Consider the following 19605-nt stretch of genomic DNA (forward strand, 5'->3'; position numbering starts at 1 on the left):
AGTTGGGCAGATTTGTGCACCTCTAATTCTGGATTCTCTGTCCGTCTTCTAATTTCTAGACGAGACTGTATAAGATTGCTGTTAATTCTTCCTTAAGTGTTGGAATATTCCAGCAAACCTATTTGAGCTTGCAGATTTCTTTTATTGGAAACTTGATAATTACATATTCAATTTCTTTAATAATTACATGACTCTTAAAGTTGTTTATTTCATCTTGGTTAACTTTTGGTAGTTTGATTTTCAAGGAACTTGGTCCATTTCTTCTAAGTTGTCAAATGTAAGAGTGTAAAGTTTGTAGTGTTCCTTTATTTCTTTTTAATGACTGCGGGATCTGTAGAGATCTTCCTTGTTTTGTTCTCAATACTGATGATTTTTGTCTTCTTTCTTTTTATCTTTACCAGTCTTGCTAGAAGTTTATCAATATTAATTGTTCTTTTTGTGGAATCAGCCTTTTGCTTCATTGATTTTCTGTTTTCAATTTCATTGATTTCTGCTTTTATCATGATTATTTCCTTCTTGCTTTGGGTTTATTTTCTTTTTCTAGTCTTGAGGGAAGAATTTGTCTTACTGATTTGTAACCTTCCCTCTTTTTAAAAAATGTATACATTGAATACTATAAATTTCCCTCTCAATACTGCTTAAGCTGCATCCCATATATTTTCATATATGTTGTATTTTCATTTTCATTAAGTTCTATGAAATTAGAATTTCCTTTGAGACTACTTCTTTGACCCATGGATTATTTAGAAATGTTAGGTTTCATTTCTAACTATTTGGAGATTTTCCTGTTGTCTTTCTCTTACTGATATTTAATCGGATTCCATTGTGGTCAGAGAAAATACTCTGTATGATTTAAGTTCTTTAAAATTTGTTAAGGTTTGTTTTGTGGCCCAAGATGTGTTCTGTCTTGGTGAATATTTTATGGGCTCTTGAAAGAAACATGTATTCTGCTGCTGTTGGGTATAGTATTTTATATATGACAATGAGACCCTGTTGGTTTCATTTTCTTATTTTTTTGTCTTCAGGAAGTTTTAGGATTCCATCTTATTTATACAGTTTATTAGTATATCAGTTTGTATTGTGTTCTTAGTTATTGATCTAGGTATTAAAATATACATTTGTATTTACCACAATCTATTATCAGTGTTTTACCACTCAAGTGAAGTGTAGAAATCTTACTCTCCTTTAGACCTTTTTGCCCTCCCCACTTAAATAATATATATGTCTTAAGTATTTCTTCTATATACATCGAGCACCACATCAGATGATGTTATAATTTATAATTTTTGTCTCAACCATCAAATCTGATTTATGAAACTCATGAGCAAAAGGATAGTCTTATATTCCCCACCTTTTATTTTTGTAGCCTGTTCTAATATTTTTTTCTTAAATTCCAAGCTTTTTTGGTTATCTTTTGCTTTCTTTGTTGTTGTTGTTGTTGTTTGAGACAGGGTCTCATTTTGTCACGCAGGCTGGAGGGTCACCCAGTGGTGCAATCACAGCTCCCTGCAGCCTTGTGACCTCCCGGGCTCAAGCAATTCTCCTGCCTCAGCCTCCTGAGTAGCTGGGACCACAGGTGTGCACCACCATGCCTGACTAATTTTTGTGTTTTTGGTATAGATAGGGTTTTGCCATGTTGCCCAGGCTGGTCTCCAACTCCTGGGCTCAAGCAGTCCACCTGCATTGGCCTCCCAAAGTGCTGGGATTACAGGCGTGAACCACCACACCTGGCTGGTTATCTTTTACTTCCTATTTAGAAAACTACTTTTAACCATTCTTTAAGGGTAAGTTTGCTAGCTACTTCTCTTTGTTTTCCTTCATCTGAGAATGTCTTTATTTCTCTTTCATTCCTGAATGGTATTTTTGCTTGATACAGGATTTCTGATTGACAGTTCTTTTCTTTCCCCTTCCCCTTCCCCTTCCCCTCCCCCTCTTTTTTTTTTTTTTTTTTTTTTTGAGACAGAGTCTTGCTCTGTCTCTAGGCTGGAGTGCAGTGGCACGATCTTGGCTCACTGCAGCCTCTGCCTCCCAGGTTCAAGCGATTCTCCTGCCTCAGTCTCCCGAGTAGCTGGGACTACAGGTGCGCCCCACCACACCCAGCTAATTTTTGTAATTTTTAGTATAGACGGGATTTCACCATGTTGGTCAGGATGGTCTCGATCTCTTGACCTCGTGATCTGCCCGCCTCGGCCTTCCAAAGTGCTGGGATTACAGGCGTGAGTTACCACGCCCAGCTGACTGTTCTTTTATTTAGTGCTTGAAAATTGTGCTGTTTCCTTTTAGCCTCTGTGGTTACTGATGAGAATACACTGTCATTCAAATTGTTTTTCTCCTATAGGTAAGGTGCTGTTTTTTTGTTTTTTAGTTTTCAGAAGTTTCACTGTGGTGTGTCTTGGCTGGAATTACTTTAGGTTTATCTTGTTTGGAGTTTGCTTAGCTCCATGAATCTGTTGGTTATGTCTTTTGCTAAATTTGGAATTTTTCCATTGTGATTTCTTTGAATGTATTTTCAGCTCTACTGTTTGTCCCATCCTTCTGAACCTCCAGTGACATGAATATTAGGTCTTTTGTTATAGTGCCACATGTCTCTGAGTCTCTGTTCATTTTTCCCCCATCTATTTCTTTTCTGTTGTTAAGATTGGATTATTTCTATTCTGTCTCTAAGTTCAGATTCTTTCCTCTGTCTTCTCCATTCTGTTGTTTAGTCCATTCACTGAGTCTTAAATTTCAGTTATTTGCTTTATTTTTCAATTCATAAAGTTTTTCTTTGTTGTTGTTCGTTTTTGTTTTTTTGAGACAGGGTGTCACTCTATCACCCAGGCTGGAGTGCAGTTGCACAATCATTGCTCACTGCAGCCTTCACCTCCCTAGGCTCAGGTGATCCTCCACCTCAGCCTCCCAAGTAGTTGGGACCATAGGCGTGCCCAGCTAATTTTTCTTTATTTTGTAGAGACAGGTTTCACCATGTTGCCCAGGCTCGTCTCCAACTCCTGGACTCAAGCAGTCCTCCTGTCTTGGCTTCCCAAAGTGCTGGGATAACAGGTATGAACCACCATGCCTGGCCTAAAGTTTTTTTTTGTATCTTCTATTAATTTGTTGAGAGTTCCTATATTTTCTTATTTGGTTCAAGTATGCTTGTAATTACTCTAAAGTATTTGTATGATGGCAGCTTGGAAATTTTTTCTGTGATGATTCTGACATCTCTACAATCTTTGTTGGCACCTGTTAGTCTTTTTTGCTTGTTGAGATTTCCCTACTTTTTAGTATGATGAATAATTTTCTACCGAAACCTGGACATTTTGGATGTTATGTCATTAGACTCTGGATCTTATTTAATCTCCTGTTTTTCTTGGCCTTCTCTGACACCCCTTCTGGAAAGGAAGGGGATGGAAGTTGAGTTTTCTAATTCCACCTCCACTGACACCCACTGAGAGGGGCTCCTTGCTGCTGCTTTGTTGGGTGGGAATTCCAGCTCCCTAGGCCTTTGCTGAGCACTCTGGCTGGAGGACCAGGAGTATCTTGTTACTGCTGCCCACGTTGGCCTCCACTGACACCAGCCTGGCAGGGGATTAGACATGTTCTCTTCGCAGCATTTGCTGGCATTGGTGGGGCCCCAGTTTTCACTGTTCTGTGGCTGGAGTAGAGTAGTTATTGTCTAAAGTCTTTTGTCCTGCTAGGCTGTTCTTTTCCTGGTCCTTTAGCTGGAGAAGAGAAGGCTTTTGTTGGGGCTCTTTTTTGTCTGTGCCCATGGGCTCTTCTGGGTTCTTTATTGAAGTATTTTTATTAGGGTTGCTTTAAAATCTCTGTCAGATAATTCCAGCATCTGCTTCATCTCAATGTTAATGTCTCTTAATTGTCTTCTTTCATTCATTCGGGTTGTGATTTTCATGGTTCCTGATATGATTTTTTTTTTTTTTTGGTATCCTGGTCATTTTGGATATTGCAAGACTCTGGATCCTATTTAATGTGTGTTTTAGCAGGTAGCCACCCAGTTGAGGTATAGGATAAGGGCAAATGTGTATATTCAATTTCCCTCTTGGTCCCATTGATACCACCTCTGCAAAAGCTCCACTTTTACTCACACTGCCTCATTGCAGATGGGTGAGGTGGATGTTCAGCTCATCATTTGGCCGCACCAATACCTCCCCAGTGAAATCGGATCTCAGATTTGCACCTGCCTTATTGCCTCAGCTACATCTTGCAGACACTACCCTGGCCGGGGAGTCAGAGGTGCTACGGCCTGATGGGCAATGCAAGATTAGCTCCTTGGTCAGCCTCACTGATCTCATCAGGGAGGGAATTGTAACGGTGCCGCTGCTTTCTCGGGATGTGTATGTGTAAAAGAGTGTTTTCCCACTTAGCCCTGCCGAAACCTCAGTGGGGTGGTGCTGCAGTTTTTCCATTGCTGCAGTTTTTCCATTTTCTTTTTGGCAGTACCCTCCCTGTTGCCTGGAATAGGGAGGGTATTGCCAAAAAGATTTTCAGTTGTTAGCCTACTCTTTTCCTGGTCTTTTGGCTGAAAGAACAGGCTTTTCTTGGAGCTTTTTTTTTTTTTTTTTTTTTGTATTTGTCTATCAGTGGTTCCAGGTTGAAGGCTTTTGAAACACCTTACTGGGCATATATGGGCATATATGGGAGACAATAAGGAAACCCAGGAACTTGCCTCTCAAGTGCCAAAGTCCCCATGCAGTGTGCCATCTTCTTTCCATCTTGGCTTCCTATGCACGTTTGTGTGTCACAGTCAAGGATTTTTAGTCTTAAGGAAGAGGACCTGGAAGGAGTGGGGCTGCTCCATCTTGACCAGAATGAGAAGTCTGTGTGTGCATGTGTTTAATATATAATGAAAATTCTAAAATCTTTTAACACCGTTTTGTATAATAGTAACATATTTTAATATTTAAAGAATAAACTTAATAATTTATTCTTCAAATATACTATGTATCAGGCACAGTGACTGACCCTTGGGTCTACAGATGGGACTGAGACATGATCCTTACTTTCAAATAGCTGATAGTTTTGTAGAGTTCAAAGACCTCTGGAATCAGTTTTAATTTGCCCCATTATACTCAGATGGAAACCACTCACAATTCTTTTAGAAATAAAAACGGAATCTAGCTTCATACTACCTGGCTGGTAGTATTGTGGGAGCTTCCTCCCCTTTCATTGGTTGAGATAAGCCTCCTTTGGTTTATGAGGTACTAGGCAAATGGGGAAGGGATCTAGTGCTTAGTGCCTTGTTGTTACTCTGGTTACAATTAAACCCTTTTCCAGGAGCTGCCATCCAGTGGGTAGTGCTTCCCTGGCCCCAACTCTCCAGGCTATGGTGCTTAGTGATCAGACAGGTGGAATCTCCGCAAGTACCACAACTGTCAGAAGTCCTGAACACCCCTCTCTGCCTCATGCAGAAGCTGTGGTCCCATGATCCTCCCACTCCTGGAGGAACCTTAGCTCTATTGGATGGGAAGTTCAGCTCTACTGCCTTTGTGAGTCTGGGCTTTATAATAATAAGGACTGTTAGTTCTCCCCATGGGCAGGAGAAACTAGATCTCAGGGATGCAACCTCATGATCTCTGAGTTCCTTTGGAAATTTGGTTGTGATGATTTGGGAATGCCCAAAAGTAGAACATTTCTGAACTTTCTCCTTGATGGTAGTGGGTGATAATGGTGATACTGTTGTTTTAACTCATGTGTGTTCTAAGCATTTTACTTGTATCTTCTCATTTAATCCTAATAGCAACCTCAGGAATAAGTTATATTATTATATCCGATTTTCTCCGGAGGAAATTGAGGCACAGAGAAGTTAAGGAACTTCCCTAAGGCCACTCAGGTAGTAGGTGGTAGAGCCAGGATTCAAATGCAGGCAGTCTAGCTCAGAGCTGAAGTTCTTCTTACCCTTCTTTCAGCGACGTGACAACCTTTGAGTTTTACTTTGCTTTTCTATTATTTGCTTGAAATTAAGATTGATGTATGTAAAATAAGTGTTCTAGGCTTCTAAAAAGTGACACTTCTAAAAAGTGTCACACAATTAAATGTTACTAAAGTATGTTTCTAATTAGAAAAGTTTTTGTTTTCTTTCTTATTAAACCACATAGATTTGGCAACAAGAGTATAAAAAATAACCAGTAATAGGTTACATTTACAAGTGTTTGAAGTATAATCAGATTTTTTGGTTCGTTTCTGTAAGTAGGAAACAATGATTTTGTTAGAAATCTCTGCTTTTGGCCAAGTGCAGTGGCTCACACCTGTAATCCCAGCACTGTGGGAGGCCGAGGCGGGAGGATTGCTTGAGCCTGTGAGTTAGAGACCAGCCTGGTCAACGTAGGGAGACCCTGTCTCTACAAACAGTATAAAAATTAGCCTTGTGTGGTGGCACACAGATAGTAGCCTGTAGTCCCAGCTACTCAGAGGATGAGGTGGGAGGATCACCTGAGCCTGGGGATGTCAAGGCTGCAGTGAGCCATGATCGAGCCACTGCACTCCCGCCTGGGTGATAGAGTGCAACTCTGTCTCAAATAATAATAATAGTAAAGAAAAATAAAAGGAAATCTCTGCTTTTTTGTTTGGTTGCTTAGGGCTTAATAAAAAATTTAACCAGATTATTTCTGATTGTGTATATCTATTATATATCATATTTTGTTATACATTTGTGATCATTTCTATTGTTTTTACATGTCTTTGTGTTTAAATACAGGTAGTAGAATAACTAGAAGGATGTGACTCACAAGTCATTATGTAAATATTATCCATGCCAGTACATTTAAATTCTGTAGGGACTTAATTGTAAAGCAGTTATTCTATAGCCGTATTCCTCCGTTGAGAAAAGATTCATACTGCCCTTTACCTTGCTTTTTCAGTGAAAATGTTTAAATTTTTTTGTTCATTTGAAATGTAGAATCAAAGTTTCATTTACATGCATATTCTGTGTACTTGGTACTATAATCTTACAGTTTGTTCTATTCTTTGTAAACACAGAATGTGAATATAAATTTTCTGCCATGTTTTGTTAGGAATAATGTATTTCTCCATCAATTTGCATGTTTTCATACCATTGGCTCTTAAATTTCCATGAACACTAGCCACTATGTGATTTATCTGAGGCAGACTTTTTTTCAAATTCATATTGATTTATCTTCCATGCCATTTGAATACATTTTGTTGATATAATAAGATTCTTTGTTAGTTCTAGCTCAAGAGAAACCACAGGAGTGAGCTTTAAAACTTCAGATTAGTTCATTAAATAGACATTTGGTAACACACCTACTCTAGTGAGTCCTGTTGGTTGTTTGGGACAAAGGGTGAGAAGGGCATGGTCAGTGATTACAGAGTGACCACACTCCAGAAGGGAAAGGCTTATCATGGTGGCACAGAAATTGGGGTGTACTCTCTGCCCTGGAGGTAGGTGTTCATGGCTGTCAGAGCATGAAAATGTAAAAAAACAGGTTATCCATTTGAAAACTCAGGTGGTTGTTTCTTTTAACAAGATAATATTTGTTTTTACTTTCTGCCATGTTTAAGTTACATATCTTCTACTTCTTTGTGTGTGTGTGTGTGTGTGTGTGTGTGTGTGTGTGTGTGTGTGTGTATGTGACAGAGTTTCTCTCTTGTCGCCCAAGCCGGAGTGCAATGGTGCAATCTCTGCTCACTGCAATCTCCGCCTCCCGGGTTCAAATGATTCTTCTGTCTCAGCCTCCCTAGTAGCTGGGATTACAGGCGCCTGCCACCACACCTGGCTAATTTTTGTATTTTTAGTAGAGATGGGGTTTCACCATGTTGGCCAGGCTGGTCTCGAACTCCTGACCTCAGGTGATCCACCTGCCTCGGCCTCCCAAAGTGCTGGATTACAGGCGTGAGCCATCGCACCCAAACAAGTTACATATCTTCTTTCTTTGCCCAGCATGTCCCTTGTCTCATTTCTTATTGGTTACTGTAAGTTTCATCAGAGGTATTTAGAACAGCTGAACTGCCTAACCCGTCCATCACATCCTTTTGGTGGGGGCCTTTCTGCTAGGTCTCAGGGGCACAGAGTTAAGTGAGGTACCTACCCTCATGGATCTTAATCACTGGCTGGGAAGTGAGGCCGCATGGCAAAGCATAGATTCCAGTGCAGTTGTGGTGAGTGGTTTGCTGGAGGTGTGAATAGGGAGTTGGGATCACGAAAAGAGGAGTACACAAAACAAGAGGTGGGGGATCCTGCAGTGCTTCCTGAAGGAGGGTTTTGAAGGTGTAAAAGGAGTGAACTAGAAGTAGAAGGGCTGGCTTCTTGTCATTTCAGTAAAGCTAAAACATCACCTCCCTAGGTACTGCACCAGTACTCTATTGAATTGTCTGTTTTGTTACCATAATCTTGTTCTGTTATTTGTTTCCTTGTTATATGTCTCTTCCCTCCAGAATGTAACTTGTTTGTATTCCCAGTGCCTGTTACATAGTAGGAGCTTGAAAAATGTTTGTTAGTTGAATAAATGAATGAATGAATGAAGAATGAATGCTTGAGGCAGAGTGCGAGCAGATAAAAGCAAGTGTGTGTGAAGGCTTAGTTGAGAAACTAACTGCAAATGATTAGGTGTGACATGAGCGAGGGAGCTTTTCCTTACAAATTAGGAGGTAAAGCATGGAATTAGAACGTTATCCTGAAAGCCTCCAGGCTGCATAATATGTGATGCAGCATTCTTTTCCTGAATTCCTGTGATTAACAGCTGTGAATATTTTAAATTTTCGTTACGTGCAAAACTGATGATCTTACTGAGGCCTTTTAGAGAATATTATTTAAAGAGGATTTTAACTAGAGTGCCTCAGTGATGTTCTTGACATCAAGTAACCAGACACAAACATTTTATTCAGGTTTACAGTGTTCTTTGGCTAATTCTCTTGAAACATTGAATTGCTCGAGACTTACATGCCACTGTTGTTTCAAGACAACAGACAAAACTTTTGGGAGTTTTGTCTCTTCCTCCTTTTGCTTTAGTGCTCAAGGTGTGGTATACATTGGTCATCAGGCCAATATGATGGTGGTAAACAGTTCCTCTTCCAGGCCTGTGTGATAATACAATTTAATTGAGCAGACTTTTAATTACATATGTAAGATACAATGCTAGATACTTGGATGTAAGACAAACTAGACATGTGTTAGGAATAATGCTTAAAATCTTAAGGAAATTGAACACTTGAACAAAAGGATTTTTAGCAAAGCAATTTTATTTTTGCGCAGAGGGGTACCTCTTCGGCCAGTTGTCATGAGAATATACTTGAACAAAGGGCACGAGAGTTTTAATTTTTGTCGCGAGTTTTGTTTTTGTATTTTTTTGTTGGCCGGGGTTGGGTTGTATAATTTAAATTAAATTTGGTTGGCTAAACATTTGATTTTTTGTTTTTTAGATAGGGTGGGCACGTAAAAGAAAGTAAAGAGGAAAGGGAAGGGGTGTTTGTAATGAGCTAGAAAGTTTTTTTTTTTTAAATAAGGGAAGGAATGTGAGCTGGTATTGATAACGCTTGGTATTGAGGCATGCCTGGGCATTTAACAAAGGCAAAAAGGAAAAAGGAGAAAAAAGGGGAGGATACTATGAATTAAAGAATAAAAGATTGATCAGATTATTTGAAGAGAAACCTTATATTTTACACATAGCTCTTTGAAAAATAGCACGGGCTGCTGGTTTATATCTGACAGCCTTCTCTTTCTGTACTAAGAGAAAGTAAATCTGGCATTTTCTAGTTTTCTCCACAATGTGTAATAAGATATGAGGAATTATTACAAGCTTAACTAGATACTTTGAAAATCAGATTTTAGGAAAAGAAAATAAAAATTGTTACTACCTATGTTGAATGTTATTTTTCACTTTTCTCTGTAGATATGGTTATGGCAAAACGCTGTGACTTGGAACCTTTTTCAGATTTCAATTGTCCTATTCTGCTTCCTTGCCTGCTTTGTGAGCACATCTATCAGAAAGTGTGGTCACAGGGTTTCTAGAGATAACCCAGCTCAGTGCTTGAATAGGGAGTTTCTGTGTTTCTGTTCTGTATGTCACAGTCTTTCACATCTTAGCAGTGTCGTAGCCATTACGCACCTGAGCACCTTGTGCCTAGGTAGCCCGAAGATGTTATACAGAACCAAATTGCTGTTTGCTTTCTTTGAACTTCAGAGTTTTGTTAAGCTTGTGCCTGTTCTAAAACAGCCATATGTCTCATGAATTGGGAAAAATTAAACCTTGGTGCATTGGCTTTATTTGCGATTTTAGTATTCTCATTTTCTTATTTTATAAGAAAATGTAAAATTAGGATATTGTATTTGCCAAAATTCAAGACTTACAGATTTTATATACATGTGTGCACCATTCATCAGTATGTTGATGAATAAAAACAAAACAGAATCAAGCATTTTTTTATTGAGTATTAATTTATTACCATTTTCGCTCTACTGTCTCTAACGTCAGCAGAAGGTATGAGTATATACGCATGGGTCTGGCTTTTGTTCAGGCTCTGAGAAAGCAGTGAGCAACTTGCTCTGTAGTAGCTATGCTATTGTTAACTACCTGTACATTGTTTATACGTGAATAATTGCAAAAATTAAGTATACTGACTTCAATGGTCTCTACATAACTTACTGAAACAATTGGTCATAAGAAAGGCACAGTCAGTCCCTCCCTTGATAAAGGAATCTCTAGCAAGCTCTATCAGTCATTCAACAGAGCAATAGATTTTTCTCTTCATTTGGACCATGCATTTTTATGCTGATCATCAGTCCATAATTTTAAACTTTGTTTTTTATTCTGTCAATATTCTTGAATCTTTATTTAGCAGGGATAATACTTTTGGAATACCTGATGATGTATCTTTGGTCAATAAATTGGTTTTCCTCGTCTGATCTTTTCTTTTATCATGTCCCCAGGAAAGAGAGCAGGATGAATGCCACTTTGTAGGGGAAATTCCTTGAGTATTAAAGGAGAAATGAAGGACAGCCCATTCAGGTGTCAAAGGAATGTGGGAAGAACAGGTAGAGTTAGAGCAGGCAGGTGTTCAGGTATATATTTCTTGTCATTCCCCGCCCCCATCACCTTAGGGAACTGAAATTCAAGGTTTAGGGGGTGGGTAGGTTGAGGGTAAGCCAAAAGTGAAGGAAGCTTATGCCCCATCCCCCTCTTGTAACTTGGGGAAGAAACTGTCTTGCAAGGCTGCTTTAACACAATGTAAGCAGCCACAGCAGAAGAAAATGTAGCACGCTGTGGTTAGGTGAAGAGGACTGCCAGGCCTCCTTTAGCTGGTGAGTGGCTTCTAAGGAATCCCAAAGTTACTTCACACTCCAGGTAGCTGGGTTGAGAGCCAGTGAACCTGTCAGTGGGAAAGATGTGTTGAGGGGCAAGCTGATACCCACACTGTAGCTGACAGCCACACTGTAGCTGACACTGATTGAGCCAGGTCTTGGGTGTAAATGAGATTAAGGAGTCTAGGTGTCTTCCGCACCGATTAGAGACAGATCAACTGGGGTAGATCCCTGGGCTCTGGGCCAAGAGAGCATACCTGAGTCTGCAGCCTCCTTGAGCTCCAACAGCAGCCTCAGGCCAGTGTCTGGGGTCCACGCCTGTAAGGAACCTTGTCTTGGAGACCTGAGAACCTCTACCTTACTACAGTGAAGTTCTGTAACCCCACCCATATCCATACCCACAGCTGCCATCTTGGTAGAAGCAGGGAGAAAATGGAAAAACTTAGCATTTACCTGAACAAGACTATAAACCAGAAGGGACTGCGCTACCATATAATGCAAGTTAAAGTCAAGTGTGGGGGCTTGAAAAGCAAGGTTAAAACAGTTACAGAAAATTTAAAAGCTACATTTTCTTGGCACGGGTTAAATTTAGTGTGCTATAAATTACTGTTCCTGCCACAGCAAGATAGTCTTTGAGGATATATTTCCTGCATTTAAATTTAAATTTTGTATTCTTCATTCACAGTGGAACATAGCTTTTAAGTCCAATGATTATCTGAGGTTTAGATTGCCTGCAGTTGGCATGCCTAATGCCATCTTGGTCTCAGTTACTTGACCACTAGAAGTGAAATTTTCATTTTCTCGTCTCCTCATTGTTATAAAATAAGGACAAAATGAAATAGTAACACAATTGCACAATAACTGCAGTATAGACGTGATGGTTAATAATAAACTGAAAGGCTGTCTGACAGGCATCACTGCCATGTAGTCTTCAAAATTCTCATTCATTTGCAGACAATTTGGTGTGAATTTGGTGTAGACAAGGTGGTTTGAGGGTATCTACATATAATGTTTGAAGATGTGGATTTTATATAAAAATGAGATGCATCTCAAATTTTATATGATCTATAAGTATGGAGCTAGATTGTTTTGAAAGTTCACCTTTCTCTTTTTCCTTTGAAAATAGTTGGTATTTTCTGCCAGAGGGATTAAGGAAAATTGTTCTCTGAATGTCTCATTTTTCACTTTGATAACTATATTTTACTTTTTGAACATTTTATTAATTACCTAATCTATAATATGAACATAGGGTAGTAAATTTATATTAGTCCTGGAACTATGAGGTAAATTATTTTTAAGTGATTAATCTTGAATTACCCACTTATATACAATAAGATGTACCCATTTTTAGTGTATAGTTCTGTGTAAACTAGCCCTCTTAGTTCATTCTTTGGCATTATCAGCCAGCGTCCCTTCAGGCTGATACTGACTATAATAGTTACAATGGAGCATATTACAAGTACTTACAAAGGATTTCTGGATATGTGGGTTTGTTTGCATTTATCAATTAAGTGGTCCAAGGCTTTTAATGTGGTTTTGTTCTCACATTTGTGGCACTCAAATGTCAGCCATCTAAGGTGGCCCCAAGTCTCATAGCCTTACTAGATACCTTGACATTATTATTATTATTATCATTATTATTATTATTTGAGACAGTGTCTCACTCTGTTGCTCAGGCTGGAGCACAGTTGCAGAGTCTGGGCTCACTGCAGCCTCAACCTTCCTGGCCCAAAGGATCCTCCTACCTCAGCCTCCCAGGTAGCTGGGACTATAGGTCTACACCACCACACCCAGCTAATCTTTTGTTTTGTGTGTGTGTGTGTGTGTGTGTGTGTGTGTAGAGACAGGGTTTCACCATGTTGCCCAGGCTAGTATCGAACTCCTGGGCTCAAGCGATTTGCCCGCCTCGGCCTCCAAAAGTGCTGAGATTATAGGCATGAGCCACCACACCCTTCCGAAACTTTCTAAAGCATAGAAAAACAGATCTAATATGTCTCCTAGGGAATCTGTCCTTAAAAAAACCGAAATGTGGCCAGTTTACGACTTTAATCCCAGCACTTTGGGAGGCCGAGGCGGGTAGATCACAAGGTCAGGAGTTTGAGACAAGCCTGGCCAACATGGTGAAACCCCGTCTCTACTAAAAATACAAAAATTAGCCGGGCATGGTGGCGTGTGCCTGTAATCTCAGTGCTCAGGAGGCTGAGGCAAGAGAATTGCTTGAACCTGGGAGGTGGAGGTTGCAGTGAGCCGAGATTGTGCCATTGCACTGCAGCCTGAGCAACAGAGCGAGACTCCATCTCAAAAAAAAAAAAAAAAAAAAAAAGAAAAAAAGCCCTGAAATGTATATATTTGCATTCTGTGTTCTTGGCTGGTTGGTTTTTCCTTATATACCAAGGAATGTCTTTTTCTTTTTAAAATTATGGTAGGGAAAAGTGTTAGGCTATGGTAGAATTAGTAACTGATATCCAAAGAGAAGAATGAGCCAGGCCAGCAGGATATATGTTTTACATTGGTGACACAATACAGTAAGATATTTGGACTAGCTCTTCTCCTTTTTTGCTGAGCACATTTTGGACCAGCTGCATTTATTTCTCAACTACAAGCTTGCAGTCTAGTGGTAGAGTCAGACCTTGATCAAGTGATCATGTAAATCTGTAAAGGTGGAACTTTAATGCAAGTTATAAAGAAGAGGTGCTTGCTGAGAGAATACCACAGGGCCTTCATATCTCATCAAGGAGCCGTGGGAAGGCTCCTCTGAGGAAGTGAGGATTGATTGAGCCAGGATCTGGGGGATGAGAGAGGGTTGAGTGGGCAAGGGAGGGCAAAGCTTGCAAGAACAAAGGGAATAGACCCTAAGACAGTAGAGAATGTGGCGAGGAGAGACGTGACTCAGCAAGCAAGGGAGACCTAGGGAGAGGAGGTGGAAGAGCTACCTGGCCTGCCATGTGGAGCAGCTGCGACGGAGTTGTCAGGTTAGTGGAGTTTGGGAGAATTTTCAGGGGAATGGTGGAGCTTGAAATCAGATTTCCTTTCCCAAGGAAGAACCTGGTTGCTGAGGGGACGAACATATCAGAAGGGCTGTGGCAGTACTCAAGGTGAAAGTGCCAAAGGCTTGACCAGGGGTAGGAGGAGCATTCAGGTACAGGACAGTGAACCCATTTGAAAACAATGTAGGAGGCAAAACCCAACAGCACTTAGTGATAAGACTGGATGGATTTGGTGGTGCAGACAAGGGAGATGGCAATAGTGATCCCAAATTTCTGGCTAGTGTTCACTGAGATATATGGGACAGGAGACAGGCCCAGGTTTTGTAGGGGAAGATGCGGGAATGGTTAGGCATTCTATCTGAATATTTTACACTCATACATTCTCATTTTACATCTCAACAAAAGATTCATGGAGGGCAGATCCAGCCCAGAGATGGTAGAAGAGATTTTATGTCTTATTGGAAATAATGAGAAAACAGAGTTGTTGTGTTGGAAATTTATCACTGACTTGGCTTGAAGGCAGTTTGTGTGTGTGTGTGTATGTGTGTGTGTGTGTGTGTGTGTGTGTGTGTGTGTGTGTGTGTGTGTGTGTGTTTTGGAGACAGAATCTCACCCTGTCTGCCCCAGTGGCTGGAATGTGGTGGCGTGATCTCGGCTTACTGCAACCTCCGCCTCCTGGATTCAAGTGATTCTCACGTCTCAGCCTCCCGAGTAGCTGGGACTACAGGTGTGTGCTACCACGCCGGGCTAATTTTTTTGTATTTTTAGTAGAGATGGGCTTTTACCGTGTTGGCCAGGCTGTTCTCGAACTCCTGACCTCAAGTGATCCGCCCGGAAGGCAGTCATTATACAAAGTCTCTTTGTGAGATCCCACTTCTCACGTCTTCTTTTTGGCTACCTGCTGTCTCATGTTCTTGATGAAGTATTAGTATTTTCATAAGACTATCCTCTTTTTAGAGACGGTACATGAAGTAAATACACAGTTTTTCTTGTAATGCTTTCTAAATTATAAGAGTTTTCTTAAAGTACTTTTAGCATACCATTTAATTCTAATTATGAGCAGGTGAGAGTTTACATCAATGTTTCCTGTAATAATAGCTCCATCATGTCAACCTTAATAGGCAGTTTTGCCAGGTATTTATATATATATAATATATATTTATATATAATTTATATATATATTATAATATATATTATATTATATTATATTATCTATTATATATAATATATATTTTATATATTATATATTATAGATAATATAATATATATTATATAATATATATATAAAATTATACTTTAAGTTTTAGGGTACATGTACACAATGTGCAGGTTTGTTGCATATGTATACATGTGCCATGTTGGTGTGCTGTACCCATTAACTCGTCATTTACATTAGGTATATCTCCTAATGCTATCCCAACCCCCTCCCCCCACCCCACGACAGGCCCCGGTGTATGATGGTCCCCTCCCTGTGTCTAAGTGTTCTCATTGTGCCAGGTAATGGTATAGACTTGGTGGGACTCCACTAAATTGTTTTTGGCCAAGTGAAAAACATTCCTGAAATTTAAAAAAAAAAAAAAAAAGGAAATATGTTTTCAGTATACCTTTTGGTATATTTCACTGTCTTTTTTTTTTTTTTTTTTTTTTTCAGACAGAGTCTCACTCTGTCACCCAGGCTGGAGTACAGTGGCATGATCTCAGCTCACTGCAACCTCTACCTCCCGGTTCAAGTAATTCTTCTGCCTCAGCCTCCCAAGTAGCTGGGATTACAGGCCCTCACCACCACGCCAGGCTAATTTTTGTATTTTTAGTAGAGATGAGGTTTTGCCATGTTGGCCAGGCTGGTCTCGAACTCCTGACCTCAGGTGATCTGTCCGCTTTGGCCTCCCAAAGGGCTGGGATTACAGGCATGAGCCACTACGCCCGGCCATTTCACGGCATAATATCTTAATGGAGCTGTATTACAAAAGTTATTATAAAAGTAATCATTGTTTTATAAAAAATGAGTGTAGACATTTTAGTGCTGTGATAATTTTAATGATTTTTGGAGAATGGATCTTTTAATCTTCTCTTTTTCAATTAAAATTTCCTTTCATAGCATATTAATCTTTTCAGTAAAGCTTTACCTGATCTCCTCAACAAGTGATCATTCTCAAATTTTTTTTTATTATCATACTTTAAGTTCTGGGGTACACGTGCAGAATGTGTAGGTTTGTTACATAGGTATACACGTGCCATGGCATTCTCACATTTTTAAGGGGGAATGTTTATAGGGAAATACCACAAAATGGTTAAAATGAATAAACTCAAGCAGAGTTTCTTACCCTTAGCACTTTTGACATTTGGGGCTAGGACTGTTGTAGGCACTGTCCCGTGCATTGTAGGATGTTTAGCAGCACTCTTGGTCTCTACTCACTCGATCCCAGTAGTGCCCCCAGCCTATATGACAACCAAAAGTGTCCCCAGATGTCTTGGGGGGAGCACAGTCACCCCCCAAGGGAGAACCATTGAACTAGATTTAGTTTTTAATCTCAGATACAGATTGTATTTTTTTAAGTGGTTGAAAAAAGATACATGCAATAGCATATGCTAGTTACATGATTTTTAGTGCACAAAACAATACAATTTATGGGCAAATTCATTTGTAGTGGTAAAAATGTGTGGGAATGATACTATCAACTTCAGGATGGAAATTACCTCTGGGTAGAGGGAATGGGAATGAATGAAGTTTTATTTTCGGCATTTTACATTTCAAAAGGCAAGAGATCCACAGCAAATAAGCCAAAATATTGTCAACTGTTAAATCTGAAGGGGATATACATTTTTTCTGTATATTTGCATGATCTTTTTTGAACTCCTGTGGCATATCATATAACACTTGTTATACTTTTTAGCTTTTGTCATGCATTTTTAACTTACTGTCATGCGTTATTACATACCAGGTTGTAAACTTCTGTGTATATAAGACAGCTTTATTTACTCACTCATGTCAAACACAGGATACAAAAGAAAACCTTACATAAAGCAGAGGTCCAATAAACATTTGTTAGTTGACTGATTGAAACGCTCTTTTTCTTTGGTATAGATTTTTTGTGTGTGTGATTTGGTCTGAAGTACTGAAATTTAGCAGTAAATCTAACTTTTAGTATTGACAAACTATGGTAGTTTTCAAATAATAAATAAGTCAAGATCTCTAAGGAATTTCCTGGAGAAATCTAGCTTTTATCACTGAATATCATGGATGGTATCTTATATTTCTATAGTACTTGGCAAATGCATATTAGCTCTGACCTGCAATAGAATGTATCCTGTGCTTGAATTTCCTCCCATTTTATAGTTTTACTTATAATGTAAAAATAAATACTTTTGGACTAAGTTATTTTAGAAGGTTTCTACACAGTAAAAAAGATAAAGGTGGAAGTAATGAAATATTTGCCTGTACTTTTAAGTGTATAAATATTATAACATATTATTAGAAAACTATTTCGAAATGTTCATTGGTGCTAACATTTCTCCTCAGTGATGTGTGCGTGTGTGTGTGTGTTTCAGAATCATTTTCTACAACAAAATTTACATACACATGGCTTGCAAAGACAGCATAGCATGATTATGGTTGAGAAATGGCATTCAGAATCAATCTTTCTGGGTTTAAAATCTCAGCTCTGCTACGTCTTAGCTGTGTGATCGTGGGACAAATTATGGAACTTCATTAAAACTCAGTATCCTCATCTGTAAATTGAGCATAAGATCTCCTCATAATGATGATTTGAGAATTAAGTGAGATAATCCATGGGAAGCACTTAGGGTGGGGCTTGGTGCAAGAGTACTTAAAAATAATAACTTAAAATGAAGCTTACTTTTTCAGGGACCATACTAGTCTATAAAGTAGTAGTTTCGCAGCCTGGCCAACATGGCGAAACCCCGTCTCTACTAAAAATACAGAAATTAGCTGGGTGTGGTGGCGCGTGCCTGCAATCCCAACTACTCAGAAGACTGAGGCAGGAGAATCCCTTGAATCCGGGAGGCGGAGGTTGAAGTGAGCCGAGACTGCGCCACTGCACTCCAGCCTGGGAAACAGAGCAAGACTCCGTCTCAAAAAAAAAAAAAAAGTACTAGTTTCACTTGATCTTAGCCAAAAGGCTGAGAAGCGATAAAGTCGTAGTTTCTGTGTTTGTAGGGTTTTACTTATGCTCAGGTAGCAGACAGGATATTTGCAAATAAAACGTGAACAGAAATATTTAAAATAATTTAGTTATCAAGTTATATTCCCTGCTATTTGGATGATGAAATAAAGAATTTCTCCCAAGAAAGCACTTCCTCAGAGAGTAATTAGAAAATGAATTGTAGACTATAGACAGCCCTCCGTATCAGCAGGTTCCACATCGATGAATTCAACCATCTGAGGATCGAAAATATTCAGAAAAACAAAAACAACTAAAAAATACAACAATAAAAAATACAAATAAAAAATAACACAGTATTACAACTATTTATTTGCATGGCATTTACATTGTACTAGGTAGTATAAGGAATCAAAAGATAATTTAAAGTATATAGGCGAATGTGCATAGGTTATATGCAAATACTGTGCCATTTTATGTCAGGGATGAGCATCCATGGATTTTGGTATCCTCGGGGATCCTGGAACCAGTGGCCCCCTCTGTATCCTCGTAGATACTGAGGAATAACTGTTAGAACCTTTTGAAATGGCTTAATCCGTGAATAGTAGAATAAAAGAGTATTTTACTCTGTTCTGTTTCATGATACCTGTTGGATATTTTAGCAAAACATTTGAAAAATAATGACTCCTGCTACTCCCTTATACAGTATATGATCGGTTTAAAGAATTCAGTGTTCCAGAGCATAATTAAGTTATATAACTGCATTTTAAAATAACTTAGTAAATTGTATGGCTGTTAATACCAATTAGTTGCTTTGCCAGAATCTTAAGTAAGGGACAATTAATACTGGAAATAAAACAATGACCCAAAGCTTTAGACAGTCAGCAACGCAAGTGAGTTGATGGTTATAAGTCTCTCTGTCTAGTATGATTCTCTAGCGATTGAGGCTTGATTTTTACGGGGTAGAGATCTTGAGAATATTGAAGGAACTATAGGCTCTCCAGATATTTGTATTTGTTAGTACTCATAACATTTATTTTTTATTCTCTTTCTGATTTTTTTTTTCCAGCTGGGGAAATTTATTCTGGGAAATGTGAAATGCCTTGATATAGTTTGTTTACTCATGGAGACAGTAGTACAATTCAGGAACCTTTATCTAAAGTTACCTAGTCTTTCTGTTTATGTTCCAAAGTATATAATACAATTCCAATTTTAAGGTAGAATTAAGGGTGAGGCATGGAATTAT

At 39.0% G+C, this 19605-nt stretch overlaps 1 protein-coding gene and 1 pseudogene across 1 annotated transcript in view; one reads left to right on the top strand and one right to left on the bottom strand.

Moving 5' to 3' along the window:
* CDKL5 (cyclin dependent kinase like 5) overlaps positions 1 to 19605 on the top strand; it is a 233767-nt gene that overhangs the window by 117680 nt on the left and 96482 nt on the right. The window lies entirely within an intron of this gene.
* Positions 18270 to 18390, bottom strand: LOC129476642 (uncharacterized; annotated as a pseudogene).

Source organism: Symphalangus syndactylus, chromosome X, assembly GCF_028878055.3.
Source record: "Symphalangus syndactylus isolate Jambi chromosome X, NHGRI_mSymSyn1-v2.1_pri, whole genome shotgun sequence".
NCBI lineage: Eukaryota > Metazoa > Chordata > Mammalia > Primates > Hylobatidae > Symphalangus > Symphalangus syndactylus.